General features: G+C 42.9%; 1 protein-coding gene across 3 annotated transcripts in view; it reads right to left on the reverse strand.

Moving 5' to 3' along the window:
• The window catches only part of ncalda (neurocalcin delta a), an 83,239-nt gene that overhangs the window by 40,552 nt on the left and 16,520 nt on the right, over positions 1-26,167 (reverse strand). Inside the window, exon 1 of one of the 3 annotated variants that reach the window (XM_079502530.1) lies at positions 13,061-13,304. The exons of the other annotated variants lie outside the window; for them this stretch is intronic. The gene's annotated coding sequence lies outside the window, so the exon portion shown is untranslated. Of the gene's footprint in view, positions 1-13,060; positions 13,305-26,167 lie in introns of those variants that run through there. 3 annotated transcript variants of the gene reach the window in all.

A 26,167-nucleotide genomic window follows, 5' to 3' on the forward strand; every position in this document is an offset into this window, starting at 1 on the left:
CCGTCAGTTAACAGAAGTCCATCGATCGGCATGCATACTTTGCTGTTTGCTGAATAGCGTATCGTTTTTAAATTCATATTCTTAGCACAAAGAAAGACGTGATTATGGCCAGAAGCCGTTTAAAATAAATAAAGTGGCGTAGGGTAGTTTTTCCCTTTGAAAGTAAAGAAATACAGACTATATAATATAATGTCAAGCCCTGATTATGCTTCATTTTGCTCTGCTAAACGGTAACTTGCATTTTGCTCTACAAGGTAATTTGTCTACAGAATTTTTCCCCCCTACAGGCCTGTGGATTCCCACGGCACGGCAATAATTATGCTAAAATATGTTAAACTATGTTTAACTGAAAAATAAATCAATGGGTCTACATTTACATTAATCTACATTACTCAGGGGTCCAGCAACCAGGTCTTTAGGATCGACTGGTCGATCCTAAGGGTCATTTTGGATTTAAAAACCCAGACAAAACATCCATTCATATCGTCCACCATCCAATCACATAGGCTTTCTGGTTTGAATGGGAACCCAAGCGAATCATATCAGGGGACTTTAGCATAGGAATGACTATGGCAGCATGTCAATGGTCAGCTGTCTGTTACACGTCCAGTCCCAGGTTACTACTACTACTTTTCAACCACAGCTAACGAGACGAGACAACAGTATTGAGAATGAGTGTGGGAAGAGATGCCAAGAGACAAAATACATTCAATGTCCCTCTGGGAATGGGAAGAGAATATTCTTTTCATGTTGAATGAATTCTTCTAATCTGCAAATACTGTGCAACAATACAGAATAAAGAAAACTTAGAACTTCAAGGACAATTTCTGACAAACCATAAATCTTTTGACAAGACGATGAAAAGGCCCTCAGCTCTGAACTTGGTAGAATCTGCACCTGGCTCGCTGATAACAAACTATCTTTACACGTGGGAAAAACTGAATCCATTCTCTTTGGATCAAATAACAATCTCAGCTAGGCAGATGGCTTAATGTCAACAAAGTCAGCACCCACAACACCAGAGGGAGTTCAACAAACCATGTGCAACCCAGACTCGGCACACACAAGGGACTAAATTAATTTCGCCTATGCCACCAAAATGTGGAACGCCCTACCAACAGTCATTAAGACATGTGAATCCCTTGACTCCTTCAAAACCGCTCTCAAAGGGCACCTACGGACGGCTGCAATTCAAAACTGGTAAAAGTCTGAGACCCCCCCACCCCCCTTTTCCACTATGTATGTTTTTTTCCCCTTTTTACCTCCTTTTATGATGACTTCTGTTTTTTGTTATATAGAAGTGTATATTTGTATGTCTCTAAATTTTCTGATGAATTGAAAATGGTGGACCCTATTGTAAACAAGTGTAATGCTTTATGGTGTCGTCCACAGTTAACAGTTTTTGTATTGAGTTGTGCTTGAAATGTAACTATATTGCATACTGTTAATAAATACTTCAATCAATCAATCAATCAAAACCAATAGTGAACTGAGAACAAGATTGATTGATTGATTGAAATATATATTAACAGTTTGCAGAATTACAGTACATTTCAAGCACAAACTCAATACAAAGACTGTTAACTGTGAGTGGACGACCCAATTAAGCATTACACTTGTTTACAAGAGGGTCCACCATGTTCAATTCATCAAAACATTTAGAGACGTACAGATAGACACTACTATATAGTCAAAGAACAGAACAGGAATTCATCATAAAGGAGGTAAAAAGGGAAAATAAACATATACAGTGAGGGGAAAAAGGGGGGGGCGGTGGGGGGGGATTCAGATTTTATGGGGGCCAGTTTCGAATTCCAGCCGTCCGTAGGTGCCCTTTGAGAGCGGTTTAGAAGGAGTCAAGGGATTCACATGTCTTAATGACTGTTGGTAGGGTGTTCCACATTTTGGTGGCATAGGAGCGAAAAGAATTTAGTCCCTTGTTTGTGCCGAATCTGGGTTGTACATGGTTTGTTGCACTCCCTCTGGTGTTGTGGGTGTGGACTTCGTTAACATTAAGGAAGTATTTAGACAGGTACATTGGTGGTGTATCGAATCTTGTGGACCAGACCCATTGCAAGATGCTGTACTCTGTCGTCGACCCTAAGCCATTCCAGCCTGTCAAAGTGGGCAGGGGTGAGGTGGGTTCGGGGGGTGAGGCCAAGTAGGAGCCTGACCAGTTTGTTTTGGGAGGTCTGGAGCCTTGTTTTAAGGGCCTTTGAGGTGCTGTGGTGCCAAGAGGTGCATGCATAGTCAAAGAAACCTTGTACGAGGGCTCCTGTTAAGGTCTTCAAGGTGTTTGTGTTGACCAGTGAGGAGATCCTGTAAAGGAATCTTGTTCTTTGATTGACTTGACTGAAAGGTGAAGGGAGTGAAATTTCAGCCAGCAACAAGACTGTTTCCACAAAGCCTGTTGGTAAAGTTAAGGCACTCACTACAGCCTCCTATCGGGTACAGGGTGTGGTTGAGAAGAGTTGTTCACAGTTTTGTCACTTAACTAAAATAACTACATGAACCCTATCATCCCTACTCTAGGCATGTCAGAATAAATTAGTTGAATATTCAGTGACAATAGACGAAGAAATAGCAGATCTAGAAACTCGCAATGAGTCGCAAACGTGATGTGACGCATTGTGAGCTCAGCTTATACAGTATAACAGCAATTCTTGGTGATTTTCTAAGATTTGGTGTAGAGAGGGGGAAAAAAAGAATTGGCCAAGTACAGACCCCTGGGCGACCCCTGAACGGAAAGTATAGGGGTTAAAGTTGTTAAACAACACAAAAGGTAAGGACATGTACCGAGTGTTTATTAGTGTTTAGTCTGTCACCAAAACTGAACTTCTCCTGCTCAAACTTGTTTCCATAACAAAATGGACAGCACCCCAGCTATGGAGGGCCACGCCCATAAATCACTGATTTCCACCTGTATCTCCACTACACCCCATGCTCCATGCCTCCACTACACATCATTCACCAAGCACCATGCAGGATAACAATACTGAATATGAAGGATGTGATGGATGTTGCCGTTGCGGCCCTGTACACTGTACTCCAGTCAGCCAGGTAAAAGTGCTAACAGTGACAGATGTGTTTCTATTACCACCGCGCTCTGACCACTCTGGTGCGTTGTCCTATATAAAACCTTCACACTGGTGAAGTCTGGATAGACGGAACACCCTGTGTCATCTGACCTGAGGCATATGGAACAATAAAAGAAAAATCTGTTATTTCTGAGTGCGACCCTTGTCTTTATGATTTGTTGAACAGTGACAGATGACCACCTTGTTGCCTCTTTGAGAATTGCAACCAGCGGCAACCAAGCTGACATTAATGGACTGGCAGTGTTCCAGGTGCCAGCACTAAGGGCGAGACACCACAGAAGACAATTACTGTATGTGTTGCTGCAGCAACAGCTGTGAGAGTGGGTTTAATTATCTTTCTGCAGACTGATTATTTTCTTCTTCATTTTAGACTGAATACCTGCTTTGATTTTTTATTTAATTGTTTTTAAGAATAATGGACCATCCTCACCATAACTATAATGAAAACTAGAAAAAAATCGCTGGAAGCCAATAAGCAATAAGAATAATATACACAATAAGCCATAGAAACATGGAAGACTGAACTTGTGAAAAAAAAGACCATGTAATTGTGACAGGGTCAGTTTTAATTGTGTGTGTGTGTGTGTGTGTGTGTGTGTGTGTGTGTGTGTGTGTGTGTGTGTGTGTGTGTGTGTGTGTGTGTGTGTGTGTGTGTGTGTGTGGGTGGGGGGGGGGGCAGCGTTTTTGAAGACTCATACTCTGAGTTGTCTGTACTCAGATTTGAACCCATGACCTTGTGTTCCGAAGGCGAGAGCCGTACCTACTGAGCTAGAGCTATCCGGACACAATCAGTTTGTATTGTTAAAGGTGATACAGACAAGCCCAAATTTAAAAAATATATATATCTATAGTTTTTGCCTTTTTCCCCTCTAGCATCCCCTGTATGATGCTGCTGTGGTGTTTTCCTGCAGGCAGACACTACTGTTGGCTGCCTCTGGGGTGTTTTGAGTTCTAGGTGTTTATAGCTCAAGACCTATTTTCTACAGTCTATGCTCGGGACGTCGGGGTGTGAGGGGGAGGAGGGGTTAGTGGGGGGGAGGAGGGGGGTGAGGCGGAGTTTTACCCAATCACAGCGAGGGTGTCTTCAAAGCCCCAGTCCCACTCCCCAGCACATTCTTCATATGAAATAGTATGTTCATGATTTTTTTTATTGAAATTATGAGAACCGCTATGTACCGCTTCATGGTCTTGGTGGCAGCAGCAGGCAGCAGCCTCACAACGGTGCATGTTCATTTGAGGGGCAATATATATTTTATATGCACCACCACCGATTACAAATAAAAGAGAATTAATATGTTGACAGCAGAGTGAGCCTCTGCCTCCGCCACCACTTCCTCATTTGCGGCCACGGGACCGCGGGTGTGATATTGCGCTTATGGTACAGTTACCCGTAAAAAAAGCGTGCCAACTCATTTTCATTGTAACTAAGATGTACGATAGAAATTCATAATGTTTAATTCCATAGTTAGCCATACGAGCGCAAATACATTGTGTCCCTCCCAGCAGCAACAACAACCCCATAGCCTGAAGTGACCTGGCTCAGCCAATAGAATGACGGGGGGAGGGGGGTGGAGCCAGATTTTAATCTGTTTGGAAACACTCACTCACTTCTGTGTACAAACACTGGAAACTCAAGAAGGCAATAAGCAAATATACTTTGTGTACCAACCAACGCATAAGTACTCAAACAGATCTACACAACCAAGCTAATCGTCATACACTGAGTTGGCAGTGCCCAGATTTGAACCCATGACGTTGTGCTCCGAAGGCGGTAGCTCTACCAACTGTGCTATCCAGACACAATCAGTTGTTCTATTGTTAACAGCAGAATCATTCAGTGTCAATTATATATGTCCTGGTCCATTATTCATTACTACAGTGTGTTCACTGTGCATGTTTTCACGTACAAACTTATCTTCAACTGGGATTTCAGATAATGGTCCATAGATTGTGCTACCATACTGTAAAGTTTCATAAGCATATGACGCTGCATGTATGTATTAGGGGCAAAAGAAGAATTTTCACAAAACGGCAATTTTCATTGGCTCATAAAACCTTATTTTTTTCACTTAAAAAACGTACTATACTTTCCCATGTCCGTATAGGTCCAAAGATCAAGTGTAGAACGTGCATTTTATTCAAAGATCCTGGGAGGAGATGCATTTTAACTGATTTTCATATAATTCAAAATGGCGGGTGATCTAGAGGTCAGAGGTCACGATACTTGTTCGGCATGAGGAGACGCATATGTGTGTCGAGGTTTCATTGCCGACAGTCAAACGGTTCATGAGTTATGCGCGTTCAAAGTTTGCATTTTCAATTGAGTGCTATAGCGCCACCCTTTGGCCAATGTTTGTGGGCTTCGCATCCTCACCGTTTGGCATGGCCCTCTACCATATTTCCAACCGACTGCACGGTTCAGCCAGAACTGCTATTATTGGCGGAAGGAGGAGAAGAAAAAACTAACAATAACAATAAAGGACCAAGTCCTTTCAGGACTGCTTGGTCCTTTAATAACATAAAATACAAGGGACCAATACTAGGATGTACTGTGTGCATGTGTATTTGTTTCCTGCAGGCTCTGCGTGGCAGTGGAGAGTGACTCCAGTGATGTCCTGAAGAGGCCAGAACTCCATCGCATGGTGGAGATGACCGCGCAGAAGCGGTCATTTAATGATGTGAGCATCCACACTGATGAACGATAAAGTTCATTAGACATGTTGAACATGTTGATGAGTTCTGATTGTTCCTATCGTTCAACAAATCACTCACTGACAGCAATCCCAACGATATTGTTCAATCAACACTGTTGAGTGAGTCCACTTGACTTGAGTGAGAATGATTGCTATAAAATTGTAATATATTTATAGTTCTTGGTGTGGACAGTCCTTAACAGTGCTATATATCTATTCTGTGGTGTTATGCTGTCAAATAAATATATTTATAATAACTGATAAGCTGTCTTCTTTCTTTGTTCATCTTGAATTTTATATCCACATTTTTACTTTTGCGGCATTACATGAAGTGCTATCATCAGCATTTAAAAAGTTCCATAAATCATTTTTGCCTTATTGTCCGATATGCCCCCGCTAGTCAGAAGACAATAGACGTATTATATTTTTGCATTATTCTAATTAGCAGATGGAAAAGCGCTGGTACTGTAGATCTCGCTAGCCCCAGATCTCAGAAAATGTTCACCATTTGTCCAACAATGAAGCATTTCATTCTGATATGGGAATGGATGATAATTATATCATAAAAAAATAATATATAATAATAACAGTTGTCAGTTATACACAGTCTCTCATATCAGAGAGTGTGTGCTGCCACAATACAGTGCATCGTTTTACATGATAAAAACTGAGGGATGTCAATGAGTCAACGTTTCTAACATTTACATTTTTCAGCCCAAGGACCCCCTAGCGGAGTTGGACATTACGCAGGGATTGAACTTTTTCATAGATTTCATAGATTGCTTCATAGTCATACTGTAGACTTGTTTGCCAGACATTTAACCACTTATACAGTCAATTCTTACTTGACCTTTCACTCTGTACTTGGTCTGCTCTCGTTTTCCCTATGCACCAAACCTCTTTACCGAAAATAGCCGATCTACAAGCTTATAGATCTGCTATTTTTGGCTAAAGTTCTTTATCTATGAGAATAGGGGCTATAGGGGCAAATTTTCTATCACGCAGAGATCACATAGTAACTCTGAGGACCCCCTAGGGGTCCCAGACCCACATCTCACTCTTTTCTCTCTGTCTCTCTAACGCTGCCTGGGTTTGGTTCTCTCTTTCCTGTCCCCGGACACCCTCTCCCTCATCTCTCTCTCCCTTCGTTCCGTCCCAGAGTCTAACCATAAATCAGCAGTTACATAAACTGCCTTCAACTTAGTTTCCATCAGTGTTACATGAGACTTGTTTTAGTGCAACACAGGATGTTATAGAACCATTAGGCTCATATGGTTCACCTGAACTAAACGAAGAGTGTGTTCCTGTGGGGACCAGATGAGGACAAAAGGAGTAGGGCATTGGTTTTAAACCAGTGGTCCTTGAAGGGATTCCAGGTGGTCCCCAGCTAAATGATGTTGAGTTGATATTACCCAATTGACCCTTGTAGATATTGTTACGTCTACATTACTTCATTTTCAAGAAGTGCACACAATTAGAGAATGTAGAAGAATTGTTATTTTGATCAATGTTTGCCTGATAGCTCTCCTATGTGGTACCACATCAATAAAGCATGGAATTGTGGACAAAATCGTATCCGGAAACAACAACAAAATATTGTAAGTTTTGGGTCTGAGAGGCTAAATCTCATCAAATGGTGGTCCGCGGGTCGATGCCGAAATATAAATAATGGACCTTGATATGATCTCTAGGTTGTCCTCAGACGTGCCCTCCATCGTTGCTTCCAGTCATCCCAGTTCTCCATACAGATCTGCCCAGTTCGTTGGTGCTTTGCACTCCTGCGTCTTTCTTGAGTACATCCACATATGTTAAAGGTGTAGTGAAACGGAAATGGTGGGCATTTTATTTAGAAGTTTCAGCTTGAAACACTGGCTCGGAAGTTTCTGAACCAATCAGAGCGTCGCATCCCTCCAGGCTATGGGTCCTATAGGTCCGTCTCATGCACAGTGGTTTGTTTACAAAGTGACAGAGAGACGGCAGAAAAGCCAGGGTTTTTTTTCCTAACCTGTACACAACCTATTTTAGTGTGATGATTAGGTTGAAAACCTAATTGGATGTCATCTTGAATTGGATTAAAAACGGAGGATTTCTGTAATCAGTAACACCTGTGTTTCGACGGACGCGCAGATATGGGAATCAAACTGCTGAGCTTCATTTTTATTGGCTTTTAATGATGTGGGCCTCGACACGTCATCACACAGAACGTTTTCATTTTCAGGAAGTAATTTAAAAAATAGTTTTATGGACTTTTGATACAGAAATTAGAATTTGCCCATTTTTTTGGCATCCATTGTTAGGTATGCCCATATGATGACCATATGATGGATATGGTCTAAAAGTGTGAAAAACATTGAAAAAACATTTCAGTGGGGTACAATAGCTATTCACGAGATTTTGCCCGTGTGTTGGTTCCCACAGCACTACTTTGCTGGCTGGCAGCTCTTGGTGTAGTTGGCAGTGTCCTGCTAGTCTCATTCTCCTGGCTGCTATTTTCTGGCTCACCCTTGGCATTCCATCATACAGGTTCTTGATGGTAACATGTGCACTCTTGCTGATGTTGTGAAGTACTGCATGCAGCATTCTGGTGTAGCACCGATCTAGAGACTTCTGCAGGGTTGGCTTCAGGGTCCAGCATTCCCTGCTGTACAGGAGAACAGACTCTACCGTTGCATAGAAGAAGCGTGGTTTGGCGGGGGAGGTTGGAGTTCCGTACACTGGCCATGCCGTTCAGGGCCCTCCATGCAAGTGCCTTCCTAACTTTGAATTAGTTCCGTTGAATTGACCCATTACCCATGATATGAAAAGGGTTGAAACCCACTGGAGTAGGCGATTGAGGAGATGTATGCTTTTCAAGAGGTTACTTTAGGGTAAGAGCTTAGTTAGAATCAATGTTAGGTTAAAGGGCTATGGTTAGGCATGTAGCAGTGGGACATAAGGTTAAAGGTGATACAATAGGTGATACAAATGTAAACAAAAGCAAAAACACAACAACCACAACATTAATGGGCACGTTCTTGACTGTTGATAGAGGGACCAACACTATAGACAACGAGCCAAGGGCTGCAATAGGCAATATTTGAACTCTGGCAGTTAATGAGTTTAACATGAGAAGTAAAAAGTACTGCCGAAGCAGACAACCCGCAACACACAGAATGTTTCTTATAGGTGCAAGGCTCGATGATACATGATAGAATGAAGAAAATGCCAGCACTCAATTATGTCCTTTTGACATGATTTTATTTACCTCTGACGAGCAGACAACGTACGCGTTTTGGCCTAGTTGGCCTTCCTCAGCGTTGCCAACAACGATGAGGATGTGAAAAGGACATACAGTATATTGAGTTCTGGCATTTTCTTGGTTCTAACATGAGAAGTAGCCACAGCAGTATAGCAGTGGTATACAGTACAGTATAGCAGTGGTATACAGTACAAAGACAGAACGTACAAGTACGTTTATGTGTGTAGATAGATATAATAAGCTTGGAAAGAAAACAACAGCAAGCAAGACAAGTTTGAAATCACAATTAATAGATATTGCAGAACTCAACATGCCTTCGTAAATTGCCCAGCACTGGCTGCACTAATTAGTCTCAAAAAGGTGTTGTGTAAAAAGTCTTGCATCACTGGACTCTTTCACAGCAAACACATCCAGAGACACTGCCACACACGTCCACCCACTTGGACGACCACACATACAGTATGAAGCCTGCCTGACTTATAAATAACCGATCTAAAAGCTCAAAATGCGGTGCACTGCGACACATCGTGAGCTTGTAGATCAGCTATTTACGGTGCAAAAAACACACGCACAACTAAATATAAAACAGGCATAGCACAGGCACACAGTACACAGGAACGTAACCACACACACCACACAAACACACACACACATATGCGCGTGTGTAACTGTCGCTCATGCATTTCTCTATCTGGAACCACAGTCTCTCTCTCTATCACACTCTGTCTTTCTCTCTCCCACACAGACACTGAGACACCCGCCCACATCCACTCACCTGGGGCCACAAACTGCTGCACACATACACACATCAGCACATACACAAACAGACACAGACACATCTGCAGGTGTACAGCTACTCTGTCAGTGCTGCTTCTGGCTGTAATAACAGCAGAGGAGAGAAAAGACAATGGCAGCAGCAGAGCTAATCACCTCCTACACATGATGGGAGACTATAGTTGCATTAGCTGCCATGCTGGTGGCCAGGCATCAACGCACACGCACACACACGCACACACACACACACACACACACACACACACACACACACACACACACACACACACACACACACACACACACACACACACACACACACACACACACACACACACACACACACACACACACACACACACACACACACACACACACACACACACACACACACACACACACACACACCATTTTGTGCATACTGTATACTGCATGTGTATACGTCTAATATAAAAAGACAACACACGTCATCACTTTGTCCCCCTGGTCTCTTTACCCAAAATGGCCTCATGTGGTGTTTATGAAGCGCATTTCACAACAGGAAGTTCTGAATGATGGGCCTTGTTCTGACGCTCAACACATTTGGAGTTGGTTAACCCTGAGGACATAATGTGCACACACGCACGCACGCACGCACGCACACACAACACACACACGTCATGCACACACACACACACACACACACACACACACACACACACACACACACACACACACACACACACACACACACACACACACACACACACACACACACACACACACACACACACACACACGCACACACACACACACACCCCTATACCTTCTTCAGTTGGTTGCCAATCTGAGAACCCATCGTCTAAAAATAAAGGAAAAACAGCGTCCTCTTTTACTTGACGCGAGTCAACAGTCTGTCTTGAGCGACTAGGCGTGTTACAGTACAAACACTACAGAGGCCTTAAATTGTTTTAAAAGTAGATTTATCTTATAATCATTCCAAGAGTTCTTCTGAGGTCACTTCATAAAATGCTCAACATAAAATGCCATGATGCATTGATGACATAGCTTACATCATGAAATGAAACAGAACCCTTCCAAGGGAATAGAAGTCCAGGGCCACCATTAAATGGTAAATGGTGCATTTATATAGCGCCTTTATCCAAGGCGCTTTACATAGATTGTGCATCAATTCACCCATTCACACACACATTCATACACCGATGGCGGCAGAAACCATGCAATGCACTAGCCAGCACATCGGGAGCAATTTGGGGTTCAGTGTCTTGCTCAAAGACACTTCGACACTAACTCTGGGGGAGCCCGGGTTCGAACAGGCAACCTTGCGGTTACCATCCAGCCACTCTACCCCTGAGCCACCGCCGCCACCATTACTGATGAAAGCATAAATATCTATGTCTCTGCTTAAACTATATTTGACCAACATCATGATGAATTACTCTGCATCCACCTGACCCCTTTTGACCAACATCATGATGAATTACTCTGCATCCACCTGACATTGCTTAAAAAAACAACACAAGCTTGAATGGTAAAATTATGATTTATGCTCATCTCTTCTGCTGCGGTGTGTATTTCATAATAATGAATTTAATAATAATATCCAACATGCATACGCACGCACGCACGCACGCACGCACGCACGCACGCACGCATGTGTGTCAAAGCTGTGGATCTAGTGACATGCAATTAGGATGCATGAGATACAACAAGGGGGATTTATTACATGTCTCCTCTGCATCAAAAAACAGGAAGGAAAGGGACTTCACGAGAGTAAAACATAAATTCTAGATATTAGAGGTAAAAAAAACAAAAAACAGAACAAGTGAGAAAGAGAGGGAAGAGAGGGAAAGAGCAAAAGAAACGCAACAGTATCTATCTTCCGATATTCAAACCAACCCTTGTTATCTTTGGTCCCCAGGGTCCGTTTGACTGCTTGCTACGCTTCCCCTCCATTCCACTCCGTTTGGGATAAATGTGGGCTGGCTGCCTGGTTGGCATGCTTTTGTCTCAGGCATGCATGAAGCTGGTGAGGGGGTGGCTTACATCAGACTTTTAGTCCAACTCTTCCCACACCACCTACACCCCTGAAAGAAACGCCCACTCTCTCTCTCTCATGCAGAGACAGACACTTTATGCAGACAGACAAGCATACATATGCACCCCACATACAACCCCCCCCCCCCCCCCTTGTTGTGAGTCTTCTCCACCCCCCTCTGGGAGGTCCCAGTGGCAGCTGTGGCATCTGCTTGCTCCCCCCCGTTACACCCCCAAACTCCCTCGCTCTCTCTGTTAAACGGAGCCTGCCAGCTCCAGCCCACTACCGGATCTAACGTTGGCACCGCTTTTCGGAGTGGCAGGGGGGGGGGGGGGGGGGGGGCAGAGCCATGTGGAGCCGCTGATCACTTCCCACAACAAAACACGTTATATACTCATGGCGATATGTGCACACGCAGTCTCTCTCTCTCTCTCTCTCTTTTTCCACTCACTTCCTTCTGGGGACCAGAGGACACATCGCCTATGTATGTATGCCATGACAGATAACAAGGGAAATGCAGACTGATAGTGAGTAAGGGGGGGAGACAGAGAGAGAGAGCGAGAGAGACAGATAGACAGAGAGAGAAAGAGAGAGAGGGAGGGAGAGAGAGAGAGAGAGAGAGAGAGAGAGAGAGAGAGAGAGAGAGAGAGAGACAGAGAGAGAAAGAAAGAAAGAAAGAAAGAGAGAAAGATAGGCAGATGGAGGGAGAGAAGAGCAACATACTGAGGAGATGAGGAAAAGGGAGCAGAAAGCAACTCCTTCTCAGAATCCTAGATCTGAAAGACACCCCGATGCAGGATCCCCCCCTCAGTGAACAGAGGAGAAAAAAGTACTCCATTTCTCAGTGGTCCTTTAAGCCAGCAGAGCTGCAGAAAGTCAACCCGTTGTACCGGGTGTATCAGGAGTGTAGGCACGCAGCAGCGCACAGTGCATGCTCACTCACACTGCTGCCTTGGAATGCACCTCAAATACTACTTGCACTTCCCTTCTGTTCGAGTACGCAGCCCTCAAAACAATGCAAAAAGGAAGGCAACAAGTCTTCAGCTGTAACACTGTCAACTCGCCCCCCACACACACACACACACACACACACACACACACACACACACACACACACACACACACACACACACACACACACACACACACACACACACACACACACACACACACACACACACACACACACACACACACACACACACACACAAGGGCTTACCTCTCTTGGTAGTAAAAGTATGAGCCTTTCAGCAGTCCATTCCCAGCACTTTCTCTCAAAACTAGGATTGGCCAGCAGCTGCAGCTGAGGAAGAAGCAACAGGCGAGAGAGAGGGAAGAGAGAGAGAGAGAGAGATATTGAGAAATTGAAACAAGATAAAGAGAAGAGAGAAAAAGACAGGGGGAAAGCACAGAAAGACGGAAAGAAGAGGTACTCTGTCTGTCTGTCTGTCTGTCTGTCTGTCTGTCTGTCTGTCTGACTGTCTGACTGTCTGACTGTCTGACTGACTGAGGTACAGCTAGCTAGCGACTGATAACTCCCAGTGACTGGCGGGCAACTAGGAGGTTCTCTGTAAGCTCACAGCTGCTGAGTAACAAACTCACTCATACCGCCTGCCTCCCCAGCCTGACGTCAGCCTGGTCACATGACCACGCTCTGGTGTGGTGGGGAAATGAAAGGGGAGGCGACACACACACACACACACACACACACACACACACACACACACACACACACACACACACACACACACACACACACACACACACACACACACACACACACACGGTGAAAGACAGACGAGAGAGTCACACAGAGAGAGATAGAGAAGCCCATGTTACCGTGGTAACAAGCACACTGTGCCGAAATGATTTCAATAGGTCATTTGACATACACACACAGACCATGCTACTTCTTCTGTTGTACTAGACAGAAAGCTGGTAAAAGACTAGTTCAGTGTTGCACACTCACACATCTAGAGAAGGGGAGAGAAGGAAAGTGATAGAAAGAGAAAAGAGTGATGTTGTTCAGCAACGATGCATGACTTCCTATGCTTTTCCCAGTTGTCAGAAATAGGTCTCGTCAAGTAGGAATGCACTTCAAACTCCACTTAAGAACTTTTTGCTCCTTGAACCATAAATAAGCAGCATGCACTTCTCTTTACATCGAGTTTGTTTTCACTACTTTTCATGACCTTTTACAAAGAGATGGGCTCAATTCAACATGGGCTGCTGGTCACGCAAACCCTGAGAATTGTATATTTTGAGGCCATTCCACTTTCTGCAGATTATTTTCAATGAGATGAAAATCTCATCTAAGGTAATAGAGCATGCACCTCCACTCTAGCCCAGGTGCTGGACAAAAGGCAGTACAAGAGGAGAAAATAGAGTCCGCAACACTGGTATGAAAACCAGGGAAAAGTCCAGGGATCGAAACGTTGATTCAAATAAACCAGTGGAGCTGAGTTTTCATACCAGTGTTGCAGACTCTATTTTCTCCTCATGAAAATCTCATCTCTCAACAAGAGGACCATTAATAACCTGACCCATTAAAACCGGGAAAGCATCGGTGTCATTTTAGATTGTATATGTTGGCTATTCAAAGATAGCAGATAAACAAGCTCACAGTGCGTCATTTGAAAGTGAGCTTGCCTACTGCTTGTATGTGTGCAAATTAAATTAAAGTGTGCAAATTAAATACCGGTAATAAGCAAAATAACGGAATAAAACACACAATAAATCAGTGAGGTGACAATAAAGCTGGGTACAGCAGATCACCCATGAGCAAAAATAAAGAGGAAAAAAAAGCCATTCTGCTGCAATGTCGCTACCAGAGCCTTTTCAGGTAGCAGTGGTAAAGTACTGTCAGATGCTTGAACTTGTTTGAACTTGGTAAAGAATCTGTCATCTGAATGTAAAGACTTGCACTCGAGCTGGGACTTTCAAATGAAGAATCCATGCACTGTTTTTCAGCTTCTGAGGGATTTTTTTTAAATAAGACCATCAGATGTATACAGATTCGTCCGAGAAAATGTTTGGTTGTGGCTACTAGAAGCTATTCAAATTTGGATATTCAAATTTGGATTTGTCTTCATACAGACAAATCATTAGTCCGTAATAGGCACAAGCCTCAGATGTCTATATGCAGTAGGTTTTAAACACAACACTTGGGTAATGATAATGCTGTGTAGTGTGGGGTCCCAATTTTATAGGGCAGGGCTCTTAAATCATACAAAAGAAACAAAAAAGGGGGGGAGGGGGGGTATTATTTCGGAGCCAGCCAACCACACTCTTTATCCCATCCCCCACTTTTCTCAAACAGCGTGCCCCACTTTTCTCAAACAGCGTGGACAACTTTGGTCTTATCAAATCCATGTGAATAACATCTGCTGGCCGGATGAAAAGATCAGAGTGGGGCCCAGAGCAGAGCCAAGCTGGACATTGTAGGGTGGGGTGGAGGGAGCGAGGGCAAGGTCACCCCCACACCCCTTGACTACTGTGTGTATGAGTATGCACGGCTTGGCCTGGCATAGGTGGGGGAAGGGAGACAGAGAGAGAGTGGGAGAGGCGGAACAGAGAACAAACTAAAGAGGAGAGTGAGAGAGAAAAGAGAAGTGGCGAAGAGAGAAGACAAGGCCACTAGGAGAGAAAGCAGTGATGTCCACAAGCCCAGTTCATTGAAAGAAATTCAACAATGACCACAGCTAAAAGGCTGGTCACATTCCATGGCTTCTGCTGAGGACAGCAGAGAGGCTAAGATGAAAGTTTAACCAGATGAACCCCAGAATGTTCACCCCTATTCTGGGGTGAATTATCCAGCAAAAATAGCACAATTTAACTTCAAGCTCACAACGTGTCGCAAGTTCAACACGTTGCATTTTGAGCTTGTAGATTGACTATTTTCAGCAAAGAGATTTGGTGGAGAGGGGAAAAAGGAAGGAGTCAACAAGTATAGACCCCTGTGAGACCCCAATCAACAAGGAGTTAAGTGGTTTTAACATAATAAGACACATAACTAGAAAAAGTGCCCCTCGGGGCACAGGTCTCCACCAGGGCAGGTCAGGTTGTGGCCTCCTGGTGGCGCTATAATAGGCTAATGTGAAAAGGGTGCCATTTCTTCATACGCCTTTGATGGCAATTGGATGATTTGAGGCATTTTGTTCCAAAAATGTGTTTTGCAAAAATCAACCTGTTGGTGGCGCTATAACAGGCCAATGTGAAAAGGGTGGGATATATTCCTCAGCCTAGTAAGAAAATGTGTGAAAGATTTCACGTAAATTGCACGCTGCGTTCATGATTTGAGGCTTTTGTTCAAAACGGGGCAATCTTGCAAATTGTGAAAGCCAATTATAGCCAATTAGGATGGAATATGAAATATCGGACAGATCCGACTTGCGCACATAACCATAGAGATTTGTGAGATTTTTGGACAGAATCTGGAGGAGTAATATAAAAAAAATTGTTTTACAAAAGTCGGCCTCCTGGTGGCGCTATAAAAGGCAGATGTGGAAAATGCAGGTCAAAGGTTTGTCCTTGGCCTCTAGGGAGTGTGCATGCAATGTTTCACGCAGATCGGTGCAGTTTTAGGTAAAACATGTGAAAAGCTGCCTCATGGTGGCGCTATAACAGGCCGTTCTGGAAAATGTGGGGCAGAGGTTCATCGTTGGCATCCAAGGAGTGTGTGTGCAAAGTTTGGCATCGACCGGGTTAACGGTGCCGGAGATTAGCTGTACACAGACGGACGGAAGGACTCATACTCATACATACAGTAAATGCATGTTTATGCAATTGTTCTCAGGGATTACCACAATTCTAACCCACAATCACCCATATCAGATAACTGTCACAACACCAGATCGTATTATTCATCTTTGGGGTACAAAAACGTACTGGTTGGAAGCAGGTGCAAAAACAAGTTAGTGGTACAAACTGGTGACGTCATGTTCCATCTCTGTCTCTGCTCTCCAGCCACATGACATCTGTCTCTTTTTGTTTCTCATTTCCAGCTACTTTTCAGTCAACTCCCCAGACCTGCTATCCATCCAACAGACACCCTCAGACTTTCCCTGCATTGTTCCCAATCACTTCAGTCTCCTTTCTTTTCAGATTCAGCCACTTTCACAAGCCTCATCACCTTGTTCCCCTCACATGGTTTCACAAGCCTCATCACCTTGTTCCCCTCACATGGTTTCACAAGCCTCATCACCTTCTTCCCCTCACATGGTTTCCCTGCCCATCTCCACACCTGCTTCTTGTTCCCTCATTTATTCCTATAGACCCCGCCTCTTCACTCGAAGGCACAGGCCTAAGGCACAAGGAAACGACACACAAGTGGTTTGATTGATTTAATACTATATATTTAATTCTTTTAATTAGCAAGTTTGGGCAGTTATGGGCAGTCCAGGATGCAAGGTTATTTATTGAGTTGTGCTTGAAATGTACTGTAATTCTCCAATCTGTTAATAAATACTTCAATCAATCAATCAAAGGATGAGTATTGGGATCTGGCTAATGTTCCTCGTGGGTTGACTCAGACATAAATAGGTAGACGCCTCATTGGTCAGTTAGGGCACATCAACACCACCCACATTTAAGTAATCATACTTGGGTAATAAAAAAGTGGTATCATTGCAGTTGTCTCTGTTGGAAGAAGGTCATTAATGTATGATCCAAACCTTCTCACTGATTGAATAACTTCCAAAGGCGTAACTGTATAGAATAGTTAGCTAGAAAAATATTACAAAAAATACAAAAATACAAACAAAGGGAAAAAGCAAATTTTCCTATATACAGTAGCTGCATTTTATTTGGGAATTTTCTTCATGTGTGAAGATGAAGAAATGAGCTGGGATTAGGGAAAGGTGGGTTATACAAGCTGACAGGTGGCTCCAGAGCATCTTAACAGATTGTAGGACCCACTCCATCCTCGATGATTCAGAAGATATACTGTAAACAGAAGCCAAGGCAGTCTGATGACCAATCTCTCCCCTATTGTTTTTGTCCAATACAGAGAGAGGATTAACCATGGTCCACAGTCTCAGCTTGCCTTATCAGAAACAGCACATTGTTAAGGCGCAAGAAAGAGTTGTCACCTCCTCCTTATGAGTCATTCTCTCCTCTGTATTGCTTCCACACAAATACACGAACGCAAGTATGTGCGTGCGTATTGCCACACACACACACACACACACACACACACACACACACACACACACACACACACACACACACACACACACACACACACACACACACACACACACACACACACACACACACACACACACACACACACACACACACACACACTTTCTGCCTTGCATGAGTGATATACATACAGGAATAGAAATGTTGTCACGGCAAAAATTGATGATGGTCTATTGCCATGGTGGGTATGGAAGAGTACATGCAGACTGGATAAGTGGAATATGGAACTCAGGGGAGCCAGTCAGGCAGACATTTTATTTTTAACTATTAACCATTATGTCCTGTGAGTCAGGCACTTCACAAATTGCTGTCACTTATTACACTGACACTTATTACACTGAAACATTTGTTTAACAAGGCTACAACTGGAGTATCTTAAATATACGGTAACACCACCATAACTAGGCTTTGTACAAGATATGCAAGTAGATTTTCATTAAAAACGTACTGAATCTTGAGACTAAAGGCCTCTGCAGACACGTACGTCAGCTATGACTATATGCTACATAGTATACATATAAGATCTCTATTCAACGTCCTTGACAAATGGAAATATTGTCTTCAGACATTAAAAGGCAAGGCTTGTAATAATATATTTCATTTGTATGTGCTGGTACACTTATATTTGGGAGCCCGCAGGTGTCTCGTGTGTCTGACTACAGAGGCTGTCTATAACTTTGTTTTGGTTTGATGGACTCCTTCTGGTATGACAATAGATAGTAGATTAACCTGGGATTGTTTTTGAGTGTCACGACGACCCAGGTTGCCAAGGAAACAAAGCAAGATGGGATCCACACTCCACAGACGACAGCTGAGGTGATGACGAGACATGAACCAATGCACTGTGTATAAGAAAACCTTGTATCGCTGTTTAAACTTCCGTAAAATATATCTGGAACCTACAGTAGCTCTAAGCATTTCTGATGCTTGTAAAATATATCTGGAACCTACAGTAGCTCTAAGCATTTCTGATGCTTGTAAAATATATCTGGAACCTACAGTAGCTCTAAGCATTTCTGACGCACGTAAAATCTCTTCTCTGGAATAAACCCAAAAATATTTTTTTAATAAGACGTTTCATCTGTCTACTGATTTATTTAATTCATATCTGACAAATTGATATGGACTTTACTAGAGGAAAGAATCACACCAGTGTCAAGTGAGGGGCGCTTTTATCATCGTACATCATGACGTAATTTCTCCATTCATTGTCAATGGGAATTTAATCTTTGTGTAGGACGAAAATAGCAGATTTGCTCGTCCACATATGACGTAAATTCTCCATTCATTGTCAATGGGAATTTAATGTTACACTAATAGCTGAATCCCCTCAAAAATCAATGATATCTGATACTGACACTAAACATTAGGAATTCTGATATGCATGGTGCGTGTGTCACTGAGGACCTGAGGGAGTGCTGTGCTTGGCGACAAGTCGGTCGCGTAGGCGGTTGTCCAGAACAGACTATCCGGCCGATATGCCCACATATGGGCATGCCATGCCCATATGTATCGGATAGATCAACCTCACACTCGGTGCACGCACTGCCGAGGACTTGAGGCCCACTCGGTGCACGCACCACCGAGGACTTAAGGAGAGATCAACCTCACACTCGGTGCACGCACGGGAGTTGGGCACAGACAGACAGATGGTACAACGGTGGGACATGCATTTCCAACTTCAATCGTTTCCCCTTATCCCTAAACTTCAAAAAAATGTTTTTTCAAAAAAAAAAAAAAAAAGGAAAAGAAGTTTAGGGATAAGGGGTTTAGCGGTGACGAAGCGGTGACGAAGCGGTGACGAAGCGGTGACGAAGCGGTGACGAAGCGGTGACGCGCGTGTGTGTGTGTGTGTGTGTGAGAGAGAGAAATTAAAGGGAGCATGTGCATATGAAATGGTGTAGATTCTTTAGACATCCATATCCACTAATTGCTGCGCGCACACACACACACACACACACACACACACACACACACACACACACACACACACACACACACACACACACACACACACACACACACACACACACACACACACACACACACACACACACACACACACACACACACACACACACACACACACACACACACACACACACACACACACACACACACACACGTGTGTGAGCAGCATCCTGTGCTTGGGTGGATCTGGGGGCCTGGGAACTGGGTGATAACTACACAGAGCTTTCCCCAGCTCACCAGAGTCATGGGAAACCACACTGACTGACAGCAACAACACATGTACAGTACACACTACACACACACAACACAACACATGTACAGTACACACTACACACACACACACACACACACAGCAACAACACATGTACAGTACACACTACACACACACAGCTTAACTGTTCAAGATGTATCAGTGGTTCCCAATCTGTAATAGAGATAACAAGATTTTTTTTTTGTCATTAAGATTGCTGCTTACTGGCAACTGTAACAATTGCGGTGCTGTGTCAAACTTCTACACCAATTAATGTCACCGCCGATAAACAATCTCCACCACCTTCAAACAATCTCCACCGCCTTCAAACTACAAGCCATGAATTCTTAAACTAGTATACTCTAGTCCAGTCCATACCCATCCGGGGTTAAGAACAGCCAATCTAACACACACACGTGCCGACATGTTGTGAGCTTGTACATCTGTTATTTTCAAATAGCCAATGAATTATGTTCAAAGGGCTTTGGACCATATATAAATTAATCGTCTAGCCTGCCAGAACCGTAGGCTACGTTTTCCAGGGTTTATATTCTTTAATCCATGTTTTGATCCGATCGAATCGTATGCTGCCCCTCGTTAGCGTAACAGTCAAAGTGGGACAGTGGCCGCAGCCATTTTGAAGATGCGCGTGCATTCACTTGCACTCTATGTGCTGCTTTCAATGGCCTGTATCTCCAAATCGGCGCAATGAATGTTGTTTCTGGTAAAAACAAGGTTTTTCAACGACCAACAGCAGGCGCTGTGATACTCGCGGTCCGGTTTTTCCACCACCGACCGAGAGAACAACAACCGGTGAAGACACCACACACAGCATTTTGTCATTGTAACATCCGGTTACGGATATTTGGCTCTTCAAAATAAGGGTTGCGCGCGATAAATCCTCATTGTATTACACTGTCACACGCCATCTTTTTTTGTTTGGTGGATATTGGAAATGACATGATTAACATAACTCAGCTATAACAGTAGCCTTGCTGTATGAAAACTACCTAGAATCCCGCCAGGTTGCCAACCAGGTTGCGTGACCTGGATCTGAAGCTGTGAAGCTGGCAGTTCACAAAACAGGATACGCAACGACCCACCCTCATCATGTGCCGTGTTTGTGCTGTGCTGCTCTCCTGTACTTCTCCCACGCTTTCTCTTTCATATGCACTCACACGCACATACTGTACGCGTATACTGTACGCGCACACTCGTGCACACAACAGACAAACAACCCCTTACAAACTTCTATATCAACAGGTGCCTACAGCATCTTCTATCCTCTCCAATCCATCCCGATCCCGCCATGCTTTTGTAGTCTTCTTCTTCCTCTTTATCCGTCTCCCCTGCTCCTCCTTCCACTTCATCACTTCCATGTCTCTCCATGTTGTTGATATAAATCCCCTGGCCTGGTTCCAGACTGCAGGTGGCTGAGTCTTTCTCTTATACCACAGCAGAGGCCTAACAACCTTATTGGACCTCTATCTGCCAGCCAAAGTGTGTGTGTGTGTGTGTGTGTGTGTGTGTGTGTGTGTGTGTGTGTGTGTGTGTGTGTGTGTGAGAGAGAGAGAGAGAGAGAGAGAGAAAGAGAGAGAGAGAGATAAAAGGGAAGGAAACACAGACGTGGGTATTTTGTCATGAGTGGGAATTTGGATTTAATCAGAAAATCGAGTTAGGAATGTAATAACAACGACGGTAAATCTATGGCTCTTTAGCTCTCTGATAGAGGCATTTGGCTAAACAGCCGAGCAGACAGCATATTTAACTGAAGACAGCCTTTGAAAAGGTTAAAGACCCGACACCATTCACTAGGTTAAAGACCCAACACCATTCACTAAGGTTAAAGACCCAACACCATTCACTAGGTTAAAGACCCAACACCATTCACTAGGTTAAAGACCCAACACCATTCACTAGGTTAAAGACCCAACACCATTCACTAGGTTAAAGACCCAACACCATTCACTAGGTTAAAGACCCAACACCATTCACTAGGTTAAAGACCCGACACCATTCACTAGGTTAAAGACCCGACACCATTCACTAGGTTAAAGACCCAACACCATTCACTAGGTTAAAGACCCAACACCATTCACTAGGTTAAAGACCCAACACCATTCACTAGGTTAAAGACCCAACACCATTCACTAGGTTAAAGACCCAACACCATTCACTAGGTTAAAGACCCAACACCATTCACTAGGTTAAAGACCCAACACCATTCACTAGGTTAAAGACCCAACACCATTCACTAGGTTAAAGACCCAACACCATTCACTAGGTTAAAGACCCAACACCATTCACTAGGTTAAAGACCCAACACCATTCACTAGGTTAAAGACCCAACACCATTCACTAGGTTAAAGACCCAACACCATTCACTGTTAAAGACCCAACACCATTCACTAGGTTAAAGACCTGACACCATTCACTAGGTTAAAGACCCAACACCATTCACTAGGTTAAAGACCCGACACCATTCACTAGGTTAAAGACCCGACACCATTCACTAGGTTAAAGACCCGACACCATTCACTAGGTTAAAGACCCAACACCATTCACTAGGTTAAAGACCCGACACCATTCACTAGGTTAAAGACCCAACACCATTCACTAGGTTAAAGACCCAACACCATTCACTAGGTTAAAGACCCAACACCATTCACTAGGTTAAAGACCCGACACCATTCACTAGGTTAAAGACCTGACACCATTCACTAGGTTAAAGACCCAACACCATTCACTAAGGTTAAAGACCCAACACCATTCACTAAGGTTAAAGACCCAACACCATTCACTAGGTTAAAGACCCAACACCATTCACTAGGTTAAAGACCCAACACCATTCACTAGGTTAAAGACCCAACACCATTCACTAAGGTTAAAGACCCAACACCATTCACTAGGTTAAAGACCCAACACCATTCACTAGGTTAAAGACCCAACACCATTCACTAAGGTTAAAGACCCAACACCATTCACTAGGTTAAAGACCCAACACCATTCACTAGGTTAAAGACCCAACACCATTCACTAAGGTTAAAGACCCAACACCATTCACTAGGTTAAAGACCCGACACCATTCACTAGGTTAAAGACCCAACACCATTCACTAGGTTAAAGACCCAACACCATTCACTAGGTTAAAGACCCAACACCATTCACTAGGTTAAAGACCCAACATCATTCACTAGGTTAAAGACCCAACACCATTCACTAAGGTTAAAGACCCAACACCATTCACTAGGTTAAAGACCCAACACCATTCACTAGGTTAAAGACCCAACACCATTCACTAGGTTAAAGACCCAACACCATTCACTAAGGTTAAAGACCCAACACCATTCACTAGGTTAAAGACCCGACACCATTCACTAGGTTAAAGACCCAACACCATTCACTAGGTTAAAGACCCAACACCATTCACTAGGTTAAAGACCCAACACCATTCACCCCAAACCCTTTCCATAGTTTACTTCATAACACTACTGTCTGCTATGTAGGTCCACTATAGGCTTATTTACCAGAAGTTTAAAAAAAAGTCCATACTAGTAGACAGCAACACTTTAAAGTCCATACTTGTAGACAGCAACACTTTACCTTTAAAGTCCATACTAGTAGACAGCAACACTTTAAAGTCCATACTTGTAGACAGCAACACTTTACCTTTAAAGTCCATACTAGTAGACAGCAACACTTTAAAGTCCATACTTGTAGACAGCAACACTTTACTTTTAAAGTCCATACTAGTAGACAGCAACACTTTAAAGTCCATACTTGTAGACAGCAACACTTTACCTTTAAAGTCCATACTAGTAGACAGCAACACTTTAAAGTCCATACTTGTAGACAGCAACACTTTACTTTTAAAGTCCATACTAGTAGACAGCAACACTTTAAAGTCCATACTTGTAGACAGCAACACTTTACCTTTAAAGTCCATACTAGTAGACAGCAACACTTTAAAGTCCATACTTGTAGACAGCAACACTTTACCTTTAAAGTCCATACTAGTAGACAGCAACACTTTACCTTTAAAGTCCATACTAGTAGACAGACAGCAACACTTTACCTTTAAAGTCCATACTAGTAGACAGCAACACTTTACCTTTAAAGTCCATACTAGTAGACAGCAACACTTTACCCAGTCACACATCCCTGAGCACAGCAGGTATGTGGTGATGTCCATACTAGTACTGTGGTAAAGTCCATACTAGTAGACAGCAACACTTTACCCAGTCACACATCACTGAGTACAGCAGGTATGTGGTGATGTCATTGGAAAACTGGCTTCTGTATTACGGACTGGTCCATTTAATGCTGTCGCTTTTTCTGATGATGATCACAGTTCACAGTAAAGGTACATAATTATGTGCTAACTAACATTAAATTATCTTTGCTATACACTGTTCGTGCAAAATGTACATTGCATGCTGACTATATTGGCTAACTGCATAACAACAAATCAAGTAGACTCTATCATACAATACCTAGTGTCATATGATGACATCAATATATTATTGCTATATTCCCCATATCGCCCCCCCCCCCCCCCAAGGTATTCAATCTGGTTTCTGTGATGTATGTATGTATGTATGTATGTATGTATTTATGCATGCATGCATGCATGCATGCATGCATGCATGCATGCATGCATGCATGCATGTATGTATGTATGTACATACGTACATACAGTACGTATGTATGTATGTGTCCTCTCTTGTTTACTTGTTTTACGTCACCATCAACAGCCAATAACCACCATTCTTGGTGTTGTAACTAAGGTACAGTATGTATCAAGGTTGGTATAATTAAGGGTCGGAAGGATTTAGAACAACAGTTGTATATTAGACATTAGTTAGAAGGATTTAGAACAACAGTTGTATATTAGACATTAGTTAGAAGGATTTAGAACAACAGTTGTATATTAGACATTAGTTAGATTTACAACAACAGTTGTATATTAGACATTAGTTAGATTTACAACAACAGTTGTATATTAGACATTAGTTAGAAGGATTTAGAACAACAGTTGTATATTAGACATTAGTTAGATTTACAACAACAGTTGTATATTAGACATTAGTTAGATTTACAACAACAGTTGTATATTAGACATTAGTTAGAAGGATTTAGAACAACAGTTGTATATTAGACATTAGTTAGAAGGATTTAGAACAACAGTTGTATATTAGACATTAGTTAGATTTACAACAACAGTTGTATATTAGACATTAGTTAGATTTACAACAACAGTTGTATATTAGACATTAGTTAGAAGGATTTAGAACAACAGTTGTATATTAGACATTAGTTAGAAGGATTTAGAACAACAGTTGTATATTAGACATTAGTTAGATTTACAACAACAGTTGTATATTAGACATTAGTTAGATTTACAACAACAGTTGTATATTAGACATTAGTTAGCGCACCTCATGGCGCAAGGTGCAAGTTGGCAGCTCGACAGAGTGCATTTCTAGTTTTGTTTTGACCAACTCAGGAAAAGCAGAGTACAGCTTACTCTGGATAATACATGAAAACAGCCAAATCCACCTTGATCTCAGCTCAACTATAACAGTAAATCCAACAAAATGCATTAAAATAACACTGGTCTGACTTCCCTGAAACACATGGAGACAGTCTCTAATCTGCACTCGGGCTACTAAGACTACTCCTCATGACCTTCTCCTAGCGGTTTTTGATCCGCTGGGAGAGTTATCACTGAAACACACACTGCAACATTTCACCCGCTATGTGAAATCTAGTTTGACTCAGGAATATATTCATAATAGGGTCGTGACTCATGAGTGAACGACCCACGCGCACACGTTTCACACACCATTTCTGAAAATAGACTAACACTAATGCAATTGAACTAAAGCCTTCAGAATTATT

The sequence above is a fragment of the Electrona antarctica genome, assembly GCF_951216825.1.
Source record: "Electrona antarctica genome assembly, chromosome: 6".
Lineage (NCBI taxonomy): Eukaryota > Metazoa > Chordata > Actinopteri > Myctophiformes > Myctophidae > Electrona > Electrona antarctica.